Raw genomic sequence first — 23,857 nt, forward strand, 5'->3', positions numbered from 1 at the left:
AACCTGAGTACACATGTCACAAGTATGGCCACAGATTTTTTAATGTGCAATACACACCATGAGAGATTTCTAGTACTTAGAAAGTTTTGGCTCACTGACGTTTTCCTTATCCTGCTCATGAGATTACCCAAACATCTCCATTATTTCTATCATATTTTGGCCTTAACCACAGTCATAGGTTATAGTTGCACAGTGATTACCCATCAAACATTTTACATTTCTTAAGATAAGTAAAGTCAAGAGAAGCCTCTATATAGATGAGATCAATGCAAACTCATATATAACAATAACAATAGTAGTAAAATAATATAGCATTGTATTTTATACAAACTGTAATTTGTGTGTGTGTGTGTGTGTGTGTAGATATTAAACAATCCCATGCCTACATTATTCCTATTAAATAAAGAGAAAACCAGGGTTCAAACAAATTAAGAGACTTTCTAAAGTTTTGTAGGCAGTAGACGGCAGAGCAGAAATTCAAATCCACACCCCTCTTACGTCAGACCTCCAGCACTATCATGATCTTTGGTCCTGAAGAACACCAGCATCTCAACATTTCCTCACAAATGCTAATTTATTTTCGGTCTAGCTCCATGGTGTAAGGTCAGAGTAGAACAAACTGCAAGCATCCATTCTAACTCGGTGGCAGAAGATGAGTCTGTATCTCAGATCACGAAGGATTCTCGTAGATTTTAATCTGACGCTTGGGATCTGAGGATTTATCCAAGGATCCAGATCAGATAAACTCTCAGACCCAGCACACCATATGCCTAATCTCGATCCAGCGAGAAAGAAATACGTATGATTTCCTTCTTCTAAGAGTTCATGACTAGATTATGGGGTCCAGTTATATAGTTATGACACTAGTGAGACAGCAGTCTTCATAAACTTGAGAAGAGACTCAAATGGTGCTTTGCGCTGTGGTGACAGCAGTCTATTAGTCCCCAGATCGTTAGCAGCCATATCTGCCAAAGGAAGGATTCTATCAGCCAAGACTCTAAAAATCAAACCTACACCTACCTGCCACATTGAAATTTTTTGGCTAAAAAGTCCCAAATTCTGATCATCGGCCGCTGAGCATTACAAAGAACTTCTAAAAAGTCTGATGGCATAGAAAAAGTAAACAAAAGATTAATATCCAACATTTATATGCAAGCCATACATCATTAATGATCATTATGGAGAACTTGCTTAGTTCAAATGAGGTTCCAGAAGACTGGAAGCGTTTCATTGTAACACCAGTATTTATAATAGCCACCCTGGGGAACAGCAGGCCCATCAACGTGACATAGCTAATATGCAAGGTAATGGAAATAAGTAGAGGTGAAACAGAGCCGCACGGACACTGAATTATCTTGGGAGCCAACTTCCATGCAAATAATTAGAACCGGCCCTGCTTATTAGCAGAGTGGAGAGGACATTGCCTGAGACACCTTAGGTCACATTTTAACTTCCCACTTAAAACTGGCACAGCATGTGGCCCTGCTTCTTAAAATTACAGCCAGAAACGTTCAGTGGAACTGACAGAGGACGAAGAGCTCCTCATGAAATCCAAGGAAGATGCTCATCCAGAGTCAGGAAGCAACATGGTGACGGCCAAGAACAGGTCCAGATCTTGGTTCCTGTCCCTGTAGAACACTTTCCCAGTCCCTTAGCCTGCCCCTTTGCAGTGTTCTTAGCTGTAAAATGAAGACTCTATTGGCACAAGGGAATACGAGCCTTGTAAGTAGATGAGGGGAGGGGGGAAGGGGAGCACACAGTGCAGCGGGCTGAGCAGCAGGCGTGGAGGGTGTTCATGCCACGGGCGAGTCAAACACTGGTGAGGAACGCCCTTGACGAGGGTCCTTCAGCTGGAGCCTGTTGATGCTTTGCACCAAGTTAGAACTGGTGTGCCAGGCAGCCATTCTCACTTAAAAGAAAAACAGAAAAGAAATAGCTGTTGTTGAAGAAGAAGAAGAAGAAGAAGAAGAAGAAGAAGAAGAAGAAGAAGAAGAAGAAGAAGAAGAAGAAGAAGAAGAAGAAGAAGAGGAGGAGGAGGAGGAGGAGGAGGAGGAGGAGGAGGAGGAGGAGGAGGAGGAGGAGGAGGAGGAAGAGGAAGAGGAAGAGGAGAAGGAGGAGGAGGAAGAGGAGAAGGAGGAGGGGAGGAGGAGGAAGAACCTCAACTTTAAAATGCTGGAGCTAAAACTCAAGTTTATAAACCCACTAATGCTGCCTGCATCCCACCTCTTGAGCCCCACCCCCACCCTCCCAGTGGATATTATGGTAGAAAATCGATTGGGAATTTGACAAGCTAATCACTGTACTAGTTACTCTGTAACAAAAGCAATTTTAAGAAGGAGGGCTTGTCTGGGCTCACAGTTTGAAGGTGTAGTCCCTCATTTTGGAGAAGTCACAGAGGAAGAAGCAGGAGGCAGCTGATCGCTGTACATCCATAGTCAGAAAACGGAGAAAGAAGAAGACTCACACTCCATTAGCATTCTCACTTTTACGGAGTCTGGGACCCCAGCTTGCGAAATAGTAGCTTCCACACTGAATGCGAGTCTTCTTCCCTCGGTTACCCTCTAGAGTCTTCCTCAGAGACATGCCCACAGTGTTGTGTCTGGAGTGATCCTATCAATGTGGCCATCAATATTAACCATTACAATGATAATTATTAGTGACATGTATACAATTATATAGTCAAATATGTACTATGGTGGCCACATTGAAATGAAGGTTTTCTAGTCTTATTGGTATTATTCATGTATAGTTGACAATTACAAATATAATTATATATAATATATATTATATATGTGTGTGTGTATGCGTGAGTGTGAGTGTGTGTGAGTGTGTGTATGAATGTGTGTATGAATGTGTGTGAGTGTGTGTATGAATGTGTGTGTATGAATGTGTGTGAATGTGTGTGAGTGTGTGTGTGTGTGTAAGTATGTGAGTGTGTGTGAATGTGTGTGTGAGTGTGTGTGAATGTGTGTGTGAGTGTGTGAGTGTGAGTGTGTGTGTGAGTGTGTGTATGTGTGTGTGTGTGTGTGTGTGTGTGTGTGTGTGTGTGAAACATGATGATTAGATTAAGGTTTTGTGGAGTGCAGGGGGATAGCAGTGAACCAAGCCCTCATACATGCTACCTGAGCACTCTACCACTGAGCTACATCCCTGGCCCAGACAGATGCCCTTCTAAGTGTTGTAGGAAGCAGACCCAGGAAGTCTACAGAAAGCTAACATTAAGCTTCTGTTTTCACACGCTGGTGAAGATTATTCTTGACTAAACTTAACTGAACCTCATGGAGCTTTAACTTTTAAAGACTCATGGAAACCTTAATTCTTTAAAACAAATCGTAGTAGTGTTGCGATCCAGCAGCTACTCACCGGCCTCTTTCCTTAACAAAAGGCTTTCATTATGATCCTTCTGAAGAAGCATTTTTTTTTCTTCTCAAAAGTGTGGTGAACTATGGATCTTTCTTATAACTTTTCTCACATTTCGTCCTTCATCTCACCTTGATGCACAAAAAGAAACAACTCAGTTACTGCACTGTGCTAAGTGGGAGGTGGTCCAAAAATGACTTACATGTTCAATGCTGCCATGAAGTAGGAAGGCGACCCTGTGTCTACCTCGAGTACAAGACAAATGGTCAAACCCTAAAGTCGCCCAAACTTGGGAGTAATGTGGAATCTCTGACGCCATTACCAAATTTTTCTTTACATTTTAACCATGATATCACATCTTGCTGTCATTGCACACTGAAGACTGCAGGGGCCCTCTGTCATCTGAGAATATTATCAAAAGGCCATTTTCAAGCTCTGGGGGACAGAAACTCTAGTAAGGCAGAGAGCAGCCAGGTTCTGATTTGCAGAGATGTGGGCTTCTTGTCCCTGTTTGAAATCAAAAGGAATAAGGGAATAACGGGATGCTGAGGTGAGCTTTGCACCACTCTCCCTTTCTCCTGCTTCTGTTCTAGGCCTCGTCAATCTCTGATGGTTTGCACGGTTTCCAGATACTAAAGAACAGTTAGGAAGCAATGTTCTTTATGGGATGAGTAACAGAAAGTGATCATTTGTGGTGACTTTTGGCAAAGGACAGAAGTTTCCACTTAGTTAAAAGCCTTAGGCACATGGGAACCTGTTGTTCCCATTCCTGGGGCTCGCTCCCACATTTCTGTTTTCTGTGCCTCATGTCATCTCCAGCATTCTCCTGCATCAGGGAGATGTGGAGCTCTCAGGCTATAGAGCAGCGATTCACAACCTGTGGGTTGTGACCCTTTACTGGAGGGTCAGAGAACCTTTCCACAAGGGTCACATTTCAGATATCTTGCGTTATTAGATTCTACATTGCAGTTCGTAACAGTAGCAGAAATGCCATCGGGAGGTAGCAGTGAAATAATTTTATGGTTGGGGGTCTCAACAATATGAGGCACTGTATTAAAGGGTCACGGCATTAGGAAGGTTGAGAACCGCTGCTCTAGCACACCAGAAAGTCACGGGGAAGGATGTGAGAAACGGAACCCTCTCTGGGTTCGCTTGTAGCACTGTGATGATTCTAGAGTTGATTAGCAAACTAGGGCAGAAAAAAAAAATAAGTGGGCATCCAGATGCAGGGGACATCTGCATACTCTCCAGGCGGTATTCCCTCTCTTCAAGGAACCTGGGAATTAGAAAAGGAAGTCTGTAACCCCCTAAGGGGAGCTGGAACAAAAGCAAAACAAGAAGAGAAACTTCCCTCCAGGTGCCCTTCACAAAAGGGACATTCCTTCTCAGAAGCAGAGTTCTCTGGAAATGGTGCTTCCTTGGCCCCTCAGAGGGAACGAGTCTCGGAATTCTCAGAAATGCTCACAAAAGGAGAGTCTTGGGATCGTGACCATTTGTGGTAGCCTTGATATTAATTATGAAAAAGGAAATGGAAGCCATTAGAAAATTCCCAAGAATAGGTTATACAGGGACAGAAGGAAGGCCATTACAGGCGTTTAATACATGCACAATGTGCCTCCATAGTTCTCAAAGAAGCACATGAAGCTTGACGATCCAAACCACTAAATGTCATACTTGGTGGTGTGGGTATTTATAGAGCTTGGGTACATGCCTAGCCACACACAAAATGTTTCTTTCAATAGTTATCAAGAGAAGGCTTATAATAGTCGTTAAGCAAAGGCATCACATGTAGGAGTGGGATTAGTAGGGTCAGAAGAGGGTTTTGTGGTCCTCAAGTGGAGAGCTTACACTTTTATTTATTTAGTTATTTACTTTTTAATTGCATTTTTATTTATATTTTAAATGTTATCCCATTTCTTGGTTTCTCCTCCAGAAACCTCACTCACCCACCCACTCCTTCCCATCTCCCCGCCCTGACATTCCCCTACATTGGGACATGGAGCCTTGACAGGACCAATGTCCTCTCCTCCCATTGATGGCCGATAAGGCCATCCTCTGCTACATATTCGGATGGAGCCATAGGTCCATTTCCGTGAGAACTTACATTTTAATCCTTGATTAAAAATGGAAAGTCCCTCTAGCCTTTCCCAGACACCAGAATCCCAGAAGTGGGATTTTAAAGGCACCTCAGCTATCAGGAAAGTTGCAAGACTTTGGGACAACTCGTAGTCCCTTGCAAGCCCAGACATAACACTTTATAGAGAACCAGAACCAATTACATTGGAGACGGTGCTGCAGTTGCCAAGTATTGTACAACTTCTGATGGGTTTGGAATGAAGAATAGAAGGCAGGCCTAGAGCAAAATGAGCTGAGTTGGGATAGGGGAAATAGATTCAGAATGCAAAAAGCAGGGCTCTTTGATGGGCTGAAGGACTGACACATGGAAAATGTAATGCATTATTGACAAACACGTATGCTGGCTGCAAAAATAATTAACACAAGCAGAAAAGAAACAGGAATGAAATGGACCAGAAAGACTTTGAAAGATTGTGAAGTGGCCGCTGAAATTGCCGAGCTAATGTCAGAGAGATGATTAAAATTTTCCAATAGAATAGGTGCATAGGTACTTAGGGGAACGTGATGCAAACCAAGAGAGAGTGGATCATTATATGAATCTGCACGGAGGCACCAATCAGCATTTTATGCACAACTTTGCAGAGCACACTTTAGCAGATGGAGGAAGCTCTTAAAAGCTGATAGCTAAGCCGAGTCTGCCTGCCTTTCTGTTCCATAACAACCATCCCTGAAATGGGCACTTGTTCAATGCATAACCAGTTCGCACAATAGAATTGCAGAAATACCAATGTGCTCATAAAGATACCTCCAGAGAGAGGAAGGGAAGGCAAACATTCCGTCTAAGTGTGTATCTGGATGGCTGGTCCTCGTCAGACTGGACGGAGACTAAGCAACCAGAACTCACAGTGAAGGTTGAGTGACAGCAAGGAGAAATCCTTCTGCACACTGAACTGTACCCAGGCAGGCACGCACGCATGCACTCTTGCAGAAACTGTATGGCTGCAATAACAAAAACAATTAGATAGCGGATGGTGGGTACTCTAAAAGAGAATAATTCTTCATGATCAGAATGACTTTTTCGCTCGTTCAACAGAAAAAGACTCTTATTTTTTTATTTGTTGGCAAAGCCAAATTAGAAAAAATATATATCTTTACAACCACAGGAGACAAATGAGTGATACCAAATATCACTAAAGATGCTATTAATCTACAAGTGATATAAAATTACCATCTCAGCACAAAGAAAGCCCATATAATCTGAATTTCCCGAGGATCATAAAAACGAATGAGAAGCGAAATTGAGAGTAAGTATGCTTTTGAGATGCGGTTAAGGGTTTCATGCATTGTTAACAAATGTGGCCAGACAGGGTGGTGATTTTACCTTGAATAGAGACAGAAAACTTCCAAATGGGACCAAACCATCCTCCGATGAGTGTCTGATGACACCTTGGAGGGCACTCTCCTCCTTTCTTCGATATTTAAATGTGGCCAATTAGCTATTGACTTTATAGCCCATTCCCCTCTGTTTTGATTTGATCGTTCTGTGTATTCCAGAAGCCAAAAATAGCTCTGGGTGGAGTGAGGGAGAACACGTCAAGGGTGGAGTGAGGGAGAACACGTCAAGGGTGGAGGGACAGAGAATACGTCGAGGGTGGAGTGAGGGAGAACACGTCAAGAGTGAGAGAGAACACGTGGAGGACATGGATCAAAATGTTCTGGTTAGTGTACCAGGTGCCTGCGTGACCCATGAGGAACACACAGGATGGGTGTCTCCGTCGCTATGGGACCGTCTCCACATCTGCATAAAGTCCCCTTTCAGTTAATATCATCGCCTTGCACTCTGGCCAGGGCATCGGGATCGCAGTCGATTGGCTGTCTATTTTTATAAGCCTCCAGAAGGGAACGATGGCCCAGCCAGTGACGGATGGGAAGTAGTGACTTGGGGATGTTGAGGGTGAGCGAGGTCAGTGAGGATGTAAAGAGGGAAACACAGAGTGAGGTAAAACACACGTACAGAGACAGGAGGAGGAGAAGTGTTTGCAGTTCTTCCATATTTTTTTTAAAACAGAAGAAAACTAAAGGATAACAGAGATGCAATCGCCACTACCAACAACGGTACTAGAGAAAATGTGGAAAAGGACATTCATGTGGCCGTTTTCCCAAGGGTATCATGGGAATGGAATGCTGAGGTTACTGGGAAAGCTTCTAAGGATGCTTGCAGCGGTCTCTGACCATTTGCAGCTATCCAGGGAAAGACGTAAGGTCTGGCTGCCTTCAGAGACTTTCTCTTTTATGGGCTTCATTTTTTAGTATCTAAATTATTCAACATATAAGACCTCTCTGTGCAATGAGCAGAAACTCTCCTCTTAGAATGTCCTGTTACTCAGAAGTACAGCCCGGCCCTATGTAACCAGATCAAAGTTAACTTGGAATTGCAACTGAAGCCCCACTGAACCAGGTACCTTTCCCTAACATCACAAAAGCGAGAGACACCAAAGGCATAGAGATGGCGAGCACAGCATTTTATACTATGGCACAGAGAAAAATCCAGGTTTGTGAGGTCTAATGCCTGAGTCTGTAGCACAGTCTCAAGAAACAATTTAAAACCTGGATGCCAGATCATACATGAAATGGGAAATTTATCTTGAACAATGAAGAAATCACAGCATCAGGGCCTTCCTAATGCTGGCACCTGCAACTTCAAGACACTGGGTGTGGAGACACCTGCCGGTAATCCTGGCATTTGCTGGGCACAGCCAGGAAGCTCACCTCCACTTTGAGATCAGACAGCAATAGACCATAAGTTCCAGATCGGACTCTGTAGCAAAAATGGAAAACACAAATAAACAAGATAGAACAAATAGGAAAAGCTTTAGTTTAGTTTTGTTTTGTTTGGGGGTTATAATTTAATTGTAACATTTCTCCCTTCCTCATTTCTCCCTCCAAACCCCTTCAAACTCTCCCAAATGCACCCCTCCCCGGTTCTCATTCAAACTCATAGCCTCCTTTTTTGATAATTGTTCTCATATGAATGAACGTATATATGTATGTACGTGTGTATGTGTATATGTTTATACAAATGAATTTCTAAACATGACCTATTCTGTCTGTACAATATTAGTGGTATGCATGTTTTCAGGGCTGACTATTTGACACTGGACAACCAGTTGGTGTGCTCTTCCCTGGGGACGTCCACCTGTCCTGCCCAGCTTTTCTCAGTTGCCTGTAGTTCTTTGTGTAGGGTTGGGACATCATGGGCTTTTCTCTGACATTTGACCATTGGTGTCATCCCTGCTCTGCTCCCAAATATCAGCCATGTTTTTCAGATGTAACTGTCATCCTCACCCCTCAGCAAGGAACTTCTTTTTGTAAAAGAAGGAGGCCACCACAGAACAGCACAGCCCATCAAAATGCACACTTGTGGGGCCTGGTCCCAGTGGATATATCTATAAGACATCCGAGTGCCTAAGGCACAAGGAATATCATGGAAGAGGAAACAGAAAGATTGTAAAAACAAAGTGAAACAAAAAAAACCAAACAAGCAAATAAAAACATTTTTTAAATTTTTTAATAATTGCTCAAAACATTTCTATGACATTCATTTCCCTACATTTCTGCCTTAAGAATCCTTGATTGATTCTTTTACACAGCAATGATTTTGTAATATTTTCTACAGAGAAGATGAGTGAGAAATTCTGCCTTTCCTTTAACACTGTGGATCCAAATGTGTTTAGACTTTCCAGTGATTTATTTAATGGTGCTCTATCTGTAAATTCTGCAGTAGTTTCTTACTGAAGGGTAAAGCTTTTGGAGACTGAAAACACTTGCCTGCCTTAACAGGTCTTTGCTATCTCTCTCATACCAGTCCTACCATGGGGTCAGGGAGCTCTGAAGTTGGAAGCAGGGTGGAAATAAGTAAACCCTTATCACTGAAAGCAAATGTAGGCCAGGATCTTCAAGACAGACCACCAGAAGTTGTTCTCGGAATCCAGATGGATGGAGAGAGGATTCTGTCTGTCCCCACTACCATAGTTAATGTTCTGTTTCCTTCCTGGGGTAGCTGCAATCTCCTGCAGATGACACAGAGGGCTTGGAAAACACCCAAAGTGTCAGCTTGTCCACGGTGTCATGAGTCACTTTCTTGTAGTTGTCTCTGGACAAATTATAAAAGAGAAATTGCCCCTTCAGGGGATCCCCTTCTCCTTGTAGCACCTTTTGTTCTTGGCAAGGACCTGTAGGGACATTTCACAAATAGGACCATCAAGTAACAAATCTGAAGCTCAAAGGATATTTTCTAATCTATAGATACTAGATTTTCATATTTTGATTGATCTTGCTAGAGAAAAGGCTATGTTTTCTCTAGAAAATATTCGCAAATTGTCAAATGAAGACTCAACAAAAAGAAAAGAGGGAGGAAAGAAAGAAGGAAAGAAAGAAAGAAAGAAAGAAAGAGAGAAAGAAAGAAAGAAAGAAAGAAAGAAAGAAAGAAAGAAAGAAAGAAAGAAATGAACAAAGGTCAAAAAGTAGAGAAGCAAAGGATTATGGTGATGTGGTCTCCAACCTATCCCGGAAGTCAGAAGAGATCTCCTCCTCCGTCCACAGACAACACAGCCCTATGGGATTTGTTCTTTGTAGAGTTTGGTAAGCAACCTCCTTTATGAAGCAAAATGCTTGGATACTTTTTAACCTGTCCTGTGCCTCATTGACTGAACCTAGATTTAAAAAAGATGTAAAATAAAATACCCAAGATTTTAAGGACTTTAGTTAAAACTGTGGGACTCAAAGACTTAGCAGTGAAGACACCAAGCTGGAGAATTTCCCTTCAAATAAACCAAGAGGCAGGAATGTCTACATCTCTGCCATGAGCACAATGGATTTTGATCATTTGCCAGCTATAGGATTCGTGACTAATTTCTTAATTCTCTTAGCAGTCCTGGTCGCCTCACTGAATGCGATGAATGTGTGTGGTAATGCTTAGCTTTGCAGGATGAGGAAGCTCCTAGCCCTGCGCCCTATGTATGGAACTTAATAAATGTGATTTCCTTCCTCTCGTTTTACAATATAGGCCCTCACATTTTTTTTCAGGCAGTTTTCTATGGTGCCTTTCATCTTTACAAAATGGTCCATTTATGTAAGTCAAGTTCCTGCTGGAACCCAAGAGACTCCATTGTTTTTTAAATCCTTTCTAATGCCTGACTTTTGCTTTATCTTCTTTGCTCATAGAGCGAACCCTGAACTTCCACTTCCATGCCATGTGGGGTGTTGACACTAGCCCTCGGAGCAGATGAGCTGGCAATGTTAGGTCATTTCTTTATGCAGCTTTTGATGCACAAGCTTCCTAGAAAGACTGGCTGCATCTCTCTGAGAGGAAGTCTGAGGCATCATGATACATAGTAAACTTTATCTCATCCTGAGACCTCCCCAGGCAATGGGCATTTCTAATTTTGGCAGTGACAGTAAGTAAAAGTCATTTACTTACATATCTGATGACCTGTGCCGAAGCTCTCTATGATGATCGGATGATATTCACTTAGCTATCTTACACCCTTTCCTCTTGAATTGGACAAAGCCTACTTTCCTTAAGGTACACCTAAAACATTCGTTTTAAGGACCAAAGGAAGGCCTTACCCATCTCTTGGCTGTTGAATGTGCCAGATTCTGTTTATTTAGTTTTAAAATTAATCTCCTATCTTTAGAGATCAGAAGCTGGGAAGGAGAAACCTTAGGAGGTAGGATCCTGGATTCAAATGAATTGATTAAAAGGGCAGTGCTTGCCTTTCAGATCCTTGACCTTGCTCATTCTGAAACACTTGGTTCCAAAGATGAAATGAGATGAACAAAAATCAATGCAGAGACATGCCGGAGTACGACAGCTATCTATGGACCCAGTTCCTATCAATAATGTCCTCTGCATGCAAAGGGACAGGCTAACATATGACAAAATCCCTCAGACTGACTTGACTCCATGAACTTAAGGAAACAATGGAAGTGTTTTTAGAAGTTAATCTTGAGCAACTAAGGTATGTGGGATTGGTATAGAAACTTGGGTTCTTTGAGGTAAGATGCTAACTAAATCTTTCTAGTTATCCCCTGTTGATAAAAGTTTGGGGGCACAAAGTGTACCCAGTTTGTTTTCTGTAGGATATGTACTGAGTTTTCTTGACTTGTAGCAAGACTAGTTTTCATTGAAGTTACTAAAATATCATCACCAACTGTCAGGCATGGTTGTGCATGCCTGTAATCAAAACTCTTAGGTAAGGTAGGTGGGTCAAGAGTTCAAGCATAGCCTCAACTATCTAACAGTTTGGCCTGGTACTATGAAATCCTATCTCAAAACAACACATGCACATAAAATCATTGATTGATGACTAGAATGTGTTATTATAAGAAAAAAGACCCCATTGTGGTTTTAGAAATTAACAGATATTAAAAATAACTTAGAAGCTAAAGCAATATAAATAATATAATATAATGCAGGAATTTATAGCTAGAAGAACCCAGGCTCAAGTCGCTGCTGAGACTTGCCTAACTAAAGCCAGCACTCGACCCTGCTGCTATAACGTGAATGCGTCTACTTCAGATTCACATGTTGGAAACTCAGTTCCCAATGCAACAGTGTTAAGGGTTGGGCAGTGTGTTGCATGGGATGCAGCCACTATAGATTGGGTTTGCAGAAGTGAGTTTTCTCTTTTTGCCCTACAAGCCTGCTACACCCTTCATTTGCAAAGGATACAGTATTCCAAGCACCCTCTTAGCAACAGAAAGACCAAGTCATAACCTGCTGATGATTTGATCTTGGACTTCCTGCCCTCCTGAACTAGAAGAAATTAATCCTATCCCTCATAAATTTTATGCCACTGGGTATTCTGTTTAGTCAACACAAAATGGACTGAGCCATCAGCATTAACTTCCAGGTGTTCTGATGTCTAATGAAAGTCAAGTCACAGAGTAATATTTGTATATCATACTGGAATAAACTGGAGAGGACTTGGAGACATTTATATTAGATAGGTGGAAACATTTACAACATTTCCTTTCAGTTTCATCATGATAGCAGAAATAAAATATAGAGTATTAGCAATGGATATTAAATATTGAATTTATATAAAAGCTTGAAATAATTTTTTGCCCAAAAAATTTAATGGGGACGTTGATCTTGCTTCTGAGCATATAACTATATACTAAGTTTTATGTCTGAAATGGCTGCAAGCAAGTCCCGATCAAGTCTTTTTAATGATCTCTTCAAATTCTTGATAGTCACTATTGATGAGAAACTTTGTTCGTACAAGTAGGTAATAAAAAGTTTAAAACCATTTTTTTACAGCCATTCAAAAATTTACAACAGTTGAAATTACCTTTAAGGAATCCAGGAGCTCTTCTTCTATATTTTCTTTGACAGAGGGAAATGTTGGAATCTCCTGTGATAATGAGAATGGGGGTTTAATCCACTCAAAGTTCTGCATTCCAAGCATCTCAAGAGCAAAGTGCCTGGACACGCAGAATGTATCTTTGCTGCTAAACATTTGCCCTGCTACTGATGTAGACTCCATTAAAGGAGCATAACTACTGCAAAGGGCAGTCAGTGTGAAGTTCATGTGAAGGGAAAGGTGTGGGACTGTTTTGTTAGCTCACCTTGTGGGAGTCCTACCTGACCTCCTGGCTTTCCCAATTTCCCACCTTCTCGTTCCAGACTAGACTTGTGCTAGTACAGCGTCTCTGGAGACTACCGACACGGGCAGCAGTGGGCTCTGCAGTCAACTCGTGGCATGGATAAAAAGGAACACTTCCTTTTTCTAAGTGTGCAACTTCATGTGGGTGTGTGCACAAGTGATGAGTGTGTACATTTGTGTTTTAGTGCATGTGTGACCAGAGGTCATCATAGAGTGTCTGTCCCCATAGCTTCTCTCTTATTTTTTTGAGAGAGAGCGTTCATAGAACCTGGAGCTGGCTGATTGGTTAGGCTGGCTAGCCAATGAGCTTCAGAGATCCATCTATCGTAACCCCTGAGGCTATGTCACAATGCCTGACTTTCTCCTTGGTGCTGAATGACTGAGCGCACGTGTTCTTGCTCACATGATAGGCACTTTATTGAATAAGCTATCTCCCCATCTGAGAATACCTTCTTGATTATGCCTGGTGAATTGCAGATGTTCCTGACGTTTATGATACTGGCAGCCTGCAGGGACTACGGAGCAGGCTGTCTGAGCAGTAGATTGACAGCCATCTCAGAACTTCAGATACTCCAGCCCTTGAGCACCAAGGGTTCGCTAGCTCACATAGGCCGGTGACTCTTTGATGGCTCAGATGTCAGGGAGACCAACAGTACAAATGACTGGCCTATACCTGCAAGGGACAGCCAAGAACTGGACCATTTCCACGTAGTCTGTGTTTCTTCTACTTATCAACAGTGTGCCCAACATGGTGTCAGCAGTAATAGACAGGGTATGTCTGAACTTTACAGTGTGCCAGAAAACGTGCTGCCTTATACTCTCTGTGCATAATAAGTAAATTTAAAATATGGTCCTAGAGTTCCCAACAATTACCTTTAATAGACATTTTATTTTACAAATCAATTAAACGTAATAAATTTTATTATACCCACTGTGGGGTTGCAGAGGTGCTGAGACCTTCTCCAGGAAATGCTTGGTGCCACTGTGACTGAGGCAACTGATCGAGCCAAGCAAATATCACTGTGGATGGAAAAATAGAAGCAGGCAATTGCTTTTATCATCTCTTTTTTGCCCAAGCCCCCATTCATTATCTGACTTTGCATACACTTCGTCTGTTTCGGTTCCCCTGGGCTGAGCAGTTTGTGTTATAAAGAGCTGCAGCTCGCGCTGAAAATGCCCTTCTTTCATCTTCCTTTTTAAAAAAGAAACTGCATTTTTCCCTGAGCCTGGAAAGAAGTGCTGACTGGCCAGCCCTGAGTTTCTGTTTATACTGCGAGCAACTGCAGCACAAATCAGCACCAAGTTTCCCTTGATTTCTGCCTGGAACAATATTATCCTATGGGGACTCACTCTGGGGTCCAGAGGGTGATGTATAACTTGCTATTACATGTTTGTGCCCAAGAGGGCAATTTGAGCTCCCCCAGTGCTGCCGGAGAGTGAATAGAGATGAGATGGGAGGGGTACCAGGCAGCCGCAGTCTTGTCGTAACCCATCAGCATCATGTGTTTACTGAAGCCCTACTATGCTGTGTTAGCACTCGTCACTGTAATGTATAACTGCAAGAAACAACTTGAAGGAGACGGGATTTGTTTGGGCTTCTGGTATTAGAGGTTTTGGTTACATGGTCAGCATGCTCCGTTGCTGTGGACCTGATACAGACTATCATGCTGGAAGCAGAGTGAAGCAGTTAGGTTCCTGGGAAATAGGATTCAGACACAGACAGAAAGGAGTCCAGGGCAAAGTACAGTCCCCAGACCTGTTTCAGTGACCTACTTCCTCTGTGGAGGCTCTACCTCCAAGTCTCAGTCATCTCGGTGCCATCGTGCCATGAACCTAGCAGTGAATTAATACACAGTTTACAACAGAAACCTTGTGAGCCAATCCCCAACCAAGACCAGATCCATCAACTGGAGACCAAGCCTTAAATACATGAGCCTTTCAGGGATACCTCCTACCCCATTCATATCACAAGGCACATACACAGCCAGAAGATGAGTAAGAAAGTATTATCTGCTATAGCTAGTAGGAATCTCAATAATTCCAGTTTGGATTTACAGGGTCATAAATTTTCACAGAACGTAGCTCTAGATGGCATCTGAGGACAGGACTTTCCTCTCGGGGCACAGTTTTTGAATCCTCTGCATAGGCATCTATGTCTATACCTTGAGCCCCATGTGGTATTCACTCATCTTTGGAAGAGTTCTTAGTGCTTGGCGTGAGCTAGTGGCAATGGCATGTCCTGTGTCAGTTCTGTCAGACGTTAGCTCTATGACCTTGGGACAAGTCACTTAACTTCTTCAGCTCAGTTTTACTAATTCACTGACTTGTTCATTCATCCAACCAGCATTTAGGCCCTACTTTGTGTCTAGGGACTCCACTAAGGCATCAAAACAAAAGATACACACAGTCCCCCCCCCCAGCCACATGGAGCATAGTACACAAGTGAGAGAGACACAGAAAGATTCCAATAAATAAACAAAAAAAAATGCGAGAAGGATTACGAAAGACATAGATAAAGAGACAAGATAGCAAAAAGGGCATTTGCATTCGATGAAGTAATTAGTGAGAATGTTCTCAAAGAGGTACTATAATCTTAGGAAGGATAATATACTTAGGCATAAAACCAGGATAACAATGTGGTCTTCATTGGGTAATAATGAGGTTTAATTAGACAATGCATATAAAACATTTGATTTAGTGCTTGGCATAAAAGAAAATTTCAATAAATATTTATTATCCTTTCTTCCATTCTGGACTGGATTCAGCATAGATTTAGTCCATAGTGCTCAGTACACAGTACTTACTGTATGGCTTTGTATGTACCTTGTGATATGAATTGGGTAGGAGGTGTCTCTGAAAGACTCCTGGACTTAAGGCTTGGTCTCCGTTGATAGATCTGGTCCCGAGGGCTCTGTTGTAAACTGTGTATTAATTCTCTGATAGGTTTGTGGTTTGATGGCATTATTGAGGTGACCAAGACTGCCATCTAGAGCTGCATTCTGTTAAAATTTACGACTCTGTAAATCCAAGCTGGAAATACTGATTCCTACTCGGTATAGCAGATAATACCTTCTTTCTCATCTTCTTGTCTTTGCCTCTCAATGGATATTGTGGTTATTTCTTACCACTCACCTCAGTCTGTCAATCACTTTCTCCAGTGTAAGACCTGACGGGGACTGGAAAGATGACATCATAGGCTACTTGAGCTGGCATATAAGCTAGAGCCAGGAAGGCCCATTCATTATCCAACTCCATCCATGATCTCATTTTGCTCCCAGAGCTATATGGCTCCGTGTCAGTTTTCCCCACTAATACTGGACTGATTTGGAAAAAAAAGAATAACTGAAGGAGAGAATTGGCTCTTGGGCTTTCTCTTCTCATAGGGCCTAGCCCTTCAATAAGAGGAGACAGGCAACAAATATGTATTGCAAAAGTAAATGGCTGATTGACTAGGTGGAAAAAAATGTTTCTCTTCATTAGTAGTGAATCTTTCACTCAAGCTCCTTCTGTGAGAAAATTTTAATGGGATGTTGTGACTCAGAGTGTTGTAAATAGTACTGTTTTCCTAGGTAGGGTTTGCTTATAATAACATTGAGATTGTAGTACCGGTTACTCTTGGGGGTGAGGAGGGATTTCCCAGAGACAGGGAGAACCCTGCAGACAACTACTATTTCAGTATCAACAAGCCAGTGAAAATTTAAAATCTGTAGATGATATCCACCAAAATGATTTTAAATGGAAAAGAGCCAGCAGATAGAATTGAGCATTGCATACTGGGGAAGGATGCAGAACAATGTACTCTGCAGTGTTCTAGAGGGGGACTCCTGAGCTGGGGAGATCTCACTCACTTTCCATACACAGGTTATGGACTATTAGAGACTGTTTTTCAGAACTGATATCTTAATGTCATTCATAGGTAGTCTTGGGTCTTCTATAAAATACCATTATCTGAAAAGGAAGGAGTATTAGCTAGCATTCTTTCAGTTAGAAAAGCATCTGGGTATCTCCACAGCTGAAGTTCTTACATCTTCTATGTTTTTCTTCCTCTCCCCCTTCCCTCTTCTACCTTTTCTCTCTTCTCCTTTCCCTCCTTCTTTCTCCCTATTTCTTTCCTTTCCTTTCTATGTATGCTCGTATGCTCATTTCTCTTTTATCCAAGTGTGAGTCTGTGGTATTTGTGTGTGTGTGTGTGTGTGTTGTTGTTGTTGTTGTTTCATATGTGTTATATATGTGCATTTGTATGTACTAGTGCATGCACTGTGTGTACACACCAAGGCAGGGACAGGATATTGTGTCCTGCTCTGTTTCTCTCCTTATTCCTCTGAAAGGGAGTCTTTCACAGAACCTGGAGATAGGACAGAGACCAGCAAACTCTAAATGTTTCAGTCTCCATCCCACCCCCACAGCACTTGAGTTGCAGACCTGTGAGTGGTCACATCCAGCTTCATGTGTGTGCTGAGGATTCAAGTTCAAGTACCATGCTTGCATGACAAGAACTCTCACCAATGAGCCATTTCTTCAGCCTCTATCCACTTCTCTGAACAACTGCATAGAATGGGCAATCTTGACATTGCTGTCATGGGCCTGTGACTTTTCATTCAGAAGTGACAGTGTAGTGGAATTTCTTAGAGATATTTTCTTCCAGTAGACCTGGACCATCTGCTAGGACAAATATGCAATAGAAGAGACAATTTCCCCAGCATCATCAAGTCAATTTCATGGATCTTGAATGTAGAAATTGGATCAGTTAGACTTTTGAGCCACGTACATAAAGTGATGGCATTGTCTCTGTGGCTTTGTCAACAGATACATCACCACAGACTCTGGTAGTGTCTCACAGTTCTCTTTCTCATTCCACCCTGGACCACCCTCTTGCCAAGTCTTTCTATGTACTCCAGGGAGACCCTAAGGACTGCCCATTTCCTCACACACCAGCCACTTAGGCCTTCAGGTGGCCCCACTCCTTCTCCTGCTATCAACCTTTTTCCTTAGGGCAGGCTGGTAGAAAAGCTCACAGTAGCAACCTCTGATGGTGCCACATTGGGGATGCAGTGTTTATAACGAAGATGAAGCTGCCCAGTCTCCCGAGTCTTCAAGCACCAGAATAGGAGCTCCAGTTCCTCACACCTCCATCTCTCCATTTGCCTCCTGCCTCAAACAAATGAAGAAATCACCACCAACACCAACCCTCTCCCCTTGCTCTAAAATGAAAAACCGCCAATGAGAGTGATTCAGATTCAGACAGAGAGCACTACAAAAGAACCGTCATTCTTCTATTTGATTCCATAAGTAGCCACATTCCAGCCCATGCTCAGGAGTACCACAGTGTTATGAAAAAGGAAAAAGAAGGTTGTGTTTTCCTCACTGCCCTAAATGCCCCCCTGGCCACCTCAGCGATGCCCGAATTCACTATTCCTTATACACATTACTCACGAACCACCCCTGCCTCCTTGCTCCTCGACAGTTCTATTCATTCATTAACCACAAGTGCAGCTGAACATCACTAACTACCCCAGACTCAGTGGCTTAGAAGAGTAATCATGTCTTTATTTAGTTGATCTAGTTTCTTTGTTCGGTTGACATAGTCTCGAGGCAACAGAACTTGGCTTCCAGCTAGAGAACAGGTCCGGACCTTGGCCTCATGCTTCTTGCTCTCCTCAGAACACCAGGCTGCGTATGATATCGCCTCCCCATGGCAGACAGAAGCACACTTGCAGGTTCTTCAGGGGCCCTGCCTACTAAGAGCTTGCCAGGCAAAGCAAGTCATATAACCATGCCCAGCCTCGGTGGAGGAGGAAGCCATATACTCCAGAAACAGATACAGGGGATGGAGTTGAGGAAGGATAGGGAGAGAATATTTGAAAGACAGTAATGTGCCACAAAGCTCAAATCTAAACGTTCATACTTGGAAAACGTGCTACAGATGTAGTCAAGATTGTGCCTAAGACTGACTGCTCTGACATGTTTGTGTGGAAGGATTACATCCATGCCTCGCATTGTGAGACCATGTGTACAAATATCTCACATCAAAGCATTACTACTTGGTTTCTTGGTCAGCTCCCAGCTGACTGTGTTTGAAACAGTCATGGTTTGCTCAGAGAGAGATTCTTGGTTTCCAGACAACTCACACTCATTCTTAAAGGAATCACGCCTTTCTGTCTTGCCTTGTGTTCTGAAGTCTGGATTGCCCTGAGATCCTCTTTCCTTATTCCTCCTGTGCATCTCTGTTCAAAATTCTCTTTGCATCCCAACGTGTTTTTGGAGAATCTTCTAATGGCTTTGTAAACTTGGAGGAAGGAAGAAACACAGATATCTTTTCTTAGTGACTTTGTACTTCTCTTAGCAGAAGTTTTGCATGTATGTGTTATGTGTGCCTGTGTGTGTTTTGTGATGTACTTATTTCTAGTGGTGTGTCATGGATTAACTAACATTGAAGACCCACAACACATATGTATTCCCTTGCAGGTGAGAAGGAACACAGCAATATGTGGGGGGCCCTTCGTGTCTATTCTGTCTATTCTGCACTGCCATGGATCTGAAATAGCCATATAGAAATGTTCTTTGGTGGGGATGACGACATTGCTTTTAGCAACATGTTTAATTCTTTAAAGTCAATATTTGCAGAACACATAGGCACAGCATGATGCTGCCTTGGAGTTGTTGATTAATCCCTTTGTGGAGCTCCCCCCTTATAAGTTTCCTCTCTATTTTCAGCTTGTCATTAGCCCCGTAATGGGGTGTGTGCTTGTTTGTGTGGGTACATTACCGTATTTCCCCAAAGTCTGCTGAGAACTATGATGAGCCTTTACTCTGGGTTAGTCCTGTAATCCTCCTGGTTCCCATCCTGTTCCACAATTAGTAAGCACGGTCAGGAATGAACTAACTTAGTATTCTTGGGAAGCAAATACCTGAAGGAAGTAAGTATGAGGCTGGTGTGCTTTCTGAAACATTGCTTAAGGAGTTAATGTGTCACCGTGAACCATATAATTGGGTTATTTGATACTGTTTCATATACAACGCAAGGAGGTGCAGGGACACACGGAATGCAGATTAACACTACTCTGTGAACTGGGGGAGCTGCAAATAGTACTTGGGAATCCCAGCCTGAGCAAAGGCTGGTCATCAGGAATCTTCTATAGCCTTGACTTCTTTATCCTATCGTAGTTTTGAGATGGCAGCAGATAGAATTAGAAAAATATCTGAAGGGGCTGGAGAGATGGCTCAGGGGTTAAGAGCACTGACTGCTCTCCAAGAGGTCCTGAGTTCAATTCCCAGCTACCACATGGTGGCTCACAACCATCCGTAATGGGCATCCGATGCCCTCTGCTGGTGTGTCTGAAGACAGCGACAGTGTACCCACATACATGAAACAAATAAATAAATCTTTAAAAACAAAAAGAAAGAAATTGCATTGTTCAGACACTTCATCCTCTCCCTTTAAAATAAAAAAAAAAGAAAAATATCTGAAAAGCTAACTTTATAAGAGGAAAAGAAAAGACTTCCCAGTCTCTGAACCACTTCACATCCCTCCTTTTTAGAGGTTTAAATAAATTTTAATCACAAATCCACTGGGCCATTGATTTTTTTCCCCAACCCATCCACTACAATATGGTATAGTTTTCCTCTTTCTGTTTATGTGCTTGCTTCTGTCGCCTGCAGACTTTCTGAGACATGTTAACGTTGCCTTCCTTCAAATATTAGGGCTTTGCTCAATTTTATTTTCATCTTCAAACACGTAGCATCTGAGAGTCTTAGCTTAGGATCATTAAGTGCCGAGAAATTAGCTGAGTAAAGTGGCTCATAGCACTTGGGACAATTATAGCCTCTTGCAAAGCCAAAAAGGATTTTGAGTCAAGGTCAATCAGTAAGTCTTTTGTTAAATGCAAATTCCATTAAGTTTTATAAAACTCGTTTGTTGGGCAAGATGCAAAAAAAAAAAAAATGTTGCAAAAACCATTAGAGAAGCCTAGAAGTCACATAGATTTCCCTGGGCAGAGGTCTTCTTCAGATTTCCGCCTGTTACCGGAAGCCAAAGCAACAAATGTCCCTTGACTCTTGAGCCCTCCTTCCCAGCCCGCACATGAAGCCCACAGGCCTCACCGCAGGCCTATTTCTTCTGTGCCAGCAAATCTGCTAATGTCCCCAGCGGCTTCCTTTACAGCCGTGTGATCATCTGTGTATTATTAACTAACCGCAAATTAAAGTCATTACTTGGTGCTTAATTTTATGTAACATTTCTTTGTAATGTGTACAAAAGAAATTTATTTTTAACAGGAGTTTGGTAAATAGCATGTGCCATGATTAATTAGACAATATAATGGGTCTGCGGATTTGAAATTAAATTCAGTACAATTGTTTCTTAAAAACAATTTCTAAAGTGGCATTTCAAGGTGTATGAGTCTTCAAAAGGGAAGAAGTGGGAAAGTAGGAGTGGGAGGGAGGGGAAGAAGAGGAGGAAGAGGAAGAGGAGGAGGAAGAAGAGGAGGAAAAAAGGAAGAGAAGGGGAGGGAGAACACATATTTTTAATTACATACAATGTTATTTGAAATCTATTTTATAGCAAGGAAGAATACCCATGAATAAACTAACAGAGAAACAGACCCAGCACTTAGAAGTCCATTGGATTTTCTCATAGTTCCCACAAATTGTACATGCTCTCTTTTTTACTTACAGATCAGGTGAATTCCCCAAGTATACCTGTGACCTTTTCCTTTGGCTTGGGCACCTCTCCCTAGGTCTTTACATAGCTCACATCTTAGAGACTCTTCAGACCATGCAATCAAAGAAGGTTCCTTCTGTAGCCCAGCCACCACTGAACAAGTCATTCTGAAGACTGCCCTGCTCTGTATTTGTTGTTTTGTCTTCTCCCATGGAGTCCAGTGTTCTTCTACCACAGATGCTTATCTGCCGTCTCTCCGGCACCACTAACAGTGCTTGGCTGTCAGGTCTGACTCCACAGGTCTGAAGTCTCAGGACCACAGCAGGAGGACCACCAGTCTGAGGCCTTCCTGGTCTTCACAATGAGTTCCAGGGTAATTTAATAAGACCCTAACTCAAAAGTGTAAAAGTAAGTGCAGAGGACATAGCTTACTGGGCCAGTATGTGACCATGTATGAGGCCTTAGGTTCAATCATCACCCAGGGGAAAAAATTAAAGAAATAGAAAAGAACTAGAGCAATGCTTGGCACATTACAGTCGCCTTTATAAACCCCGTGAAATGAAAAATGGTTGCCTCTCTCACAAGCCAATAACTGGCTATGCTTTTAACAGAAAAATGCATAGTTGGCTTTCAAAACTTTTCTTAAAGGCACAAAAAGAGGTGTTTTTAAAAAGAAATTTAAAGCCTAGGCACCTGACTGATGCCTTCCACAGAAATGAAGACTGGAAATGTGAACAAATTAGATGGTGAGAAGACCAGGAAGTGCAGGTGATAGTTAATTGTATTTGGTGAGAATGTCAAACATACTCAGAGAAGGGAAGTCTTCAAATCAGCCTGTGCCTTCTACTCTACAAGACGGCGTCCAGTTGATGTGACCCCATTTATGTCACTGGATTAAGCCACTGTCTTTTCCAGTGATAAGTTAAAAGGTTTGACAATTCATTCAATCTTCTTCTGAGACCGCATTCTTGGCCTCGATGAGCTCTCTGATGGCGTAGGGAATCCAGAAAGAAGTAGCTGAACTGGTCACAGTGATCCATAAAGTTCTCTGATCAAGGGATTGCAATTTAAAGAGTATCGTCGTCACATTCAGCATCATGCTGCATGCCAGCTCTATCTTACCCTGTGCTGCAGTCTCTTTCTCTCCTGGGTTCTTAATAAACTCAGAATTAAATCTTTATCAAGTCAATGGGAACCGGTTTAGCAGAACTAATAGGATTTGTTCCTTAATTATGAGTGGGGTCTGGAAAACGCCTTTACAAGTTTTAAAAATTATGCGTCTGAGTGTGTTCTGGGTGGAGATGTATACATGTGAGCACAGTTGCCCATGGAGTCCAGAAGATCCCCTGGAACTGGAGTTACAGGTGGTTGGGAGCCTCCTTCATGGGTGCTGGGAGCTGCCCTTGGATCCTCTGCTGGTGTAGCAAGAGCTCTTCACCCCCGAGCCCTTTCCCCAGCTCCCCATTTTCTCATTTTGTTAATGTGTTTAAACTCATGAACATTCAGGCCTAGTGTGCAGAGAGCTCCATGTGTTCCCACATACATTTTTCCCAACCTGCTTTAAATAGACGTTCCAGCTTCCCTCTAGGCCACCACCCACCAGAGGCAGTGGAAAAGAAAAGCTTTAAGAGCACGTGGGAAGTGGACCTGTTTAGAGATAGTTCTTTGGGGATGAATCCAATATTCAATGTCAGGATATCAGCAGTTCAGGCCAGTAGCAAACACCAAATATGAATCAGCAGCTGCTGTCCAGTCCTGTCAGCAGACACCACACATAAACCAGCAGCTGCAGCCCAGTCTACTTGGCAGTCACCTCACACGAACCAGCAAGGGCAGTTCAATCCAGAATTCTCAAGGTTCACCAACCTGCCTGAGGCCACCATGGAAGGGGCAAGAAACCACAGGAACCTCACAAGACGTTCTTTGGCAAGTTTCTGTCAATGGCATCACCACAAGTAGAGCTCAGTAACACAACGTGCTGCAAACCAATACATGCTTGTCATTAGTAAAGAATAGAGAGGTAGAGCAATGGGAATCAATGTTCTAGCTCCCACTGTCTGTGGGGTCATATTTATATTCCTTCTGAGGACCA

The 23,857-nt window shown here is 42.5% G+C and overlaps 1 long non-coding RNA gene across 2 annotated transcripts in view; it reads right to left on the reverse strand.

Moving 5' to 3' along the window:
- Positions 1–17: 17 nt before the first annotated feature.
- Positions 18–23,857, reverse strand: part of LOC120101575 (uncharacterized) — a 75,863-nt gene continuing 52,023 nt past the window's right edge. Inside the window, exons 1-3 of one of the 2 annotated variants that reach the window (XR_015683599.1) lie at positions 6,242–6,435; positions 3,364–3,491; positions 18–1,909 (exon numbers count right to left, since the gene is read on the reverse strand). This is a non-coding gene — a long non-coding RNA (uncharacterized LOC120101575). Of the gene's footprint in view, positions 1,910–3,363; positions 3,492–6,241; positions 6,436–23,857 lie in introns of those variants that run through there. The other variant, XR_015683598.1, reaches the window with a different exon arrangement.

Source organism: Rattus norvegicus, chromosome 3 (assembly GCF_021556685.1).
Source record: "Rattus norvegicus strain SHRSP/BbbUtx chromosome 3, alternate assembly SHRSP_T2T, whole genome shotgun sequence".
NCBI lineage: Eukaryota > Metazoa > Chordata > Mammalia > Rodentia > Muridae > Rattus > Rattus norvegicus.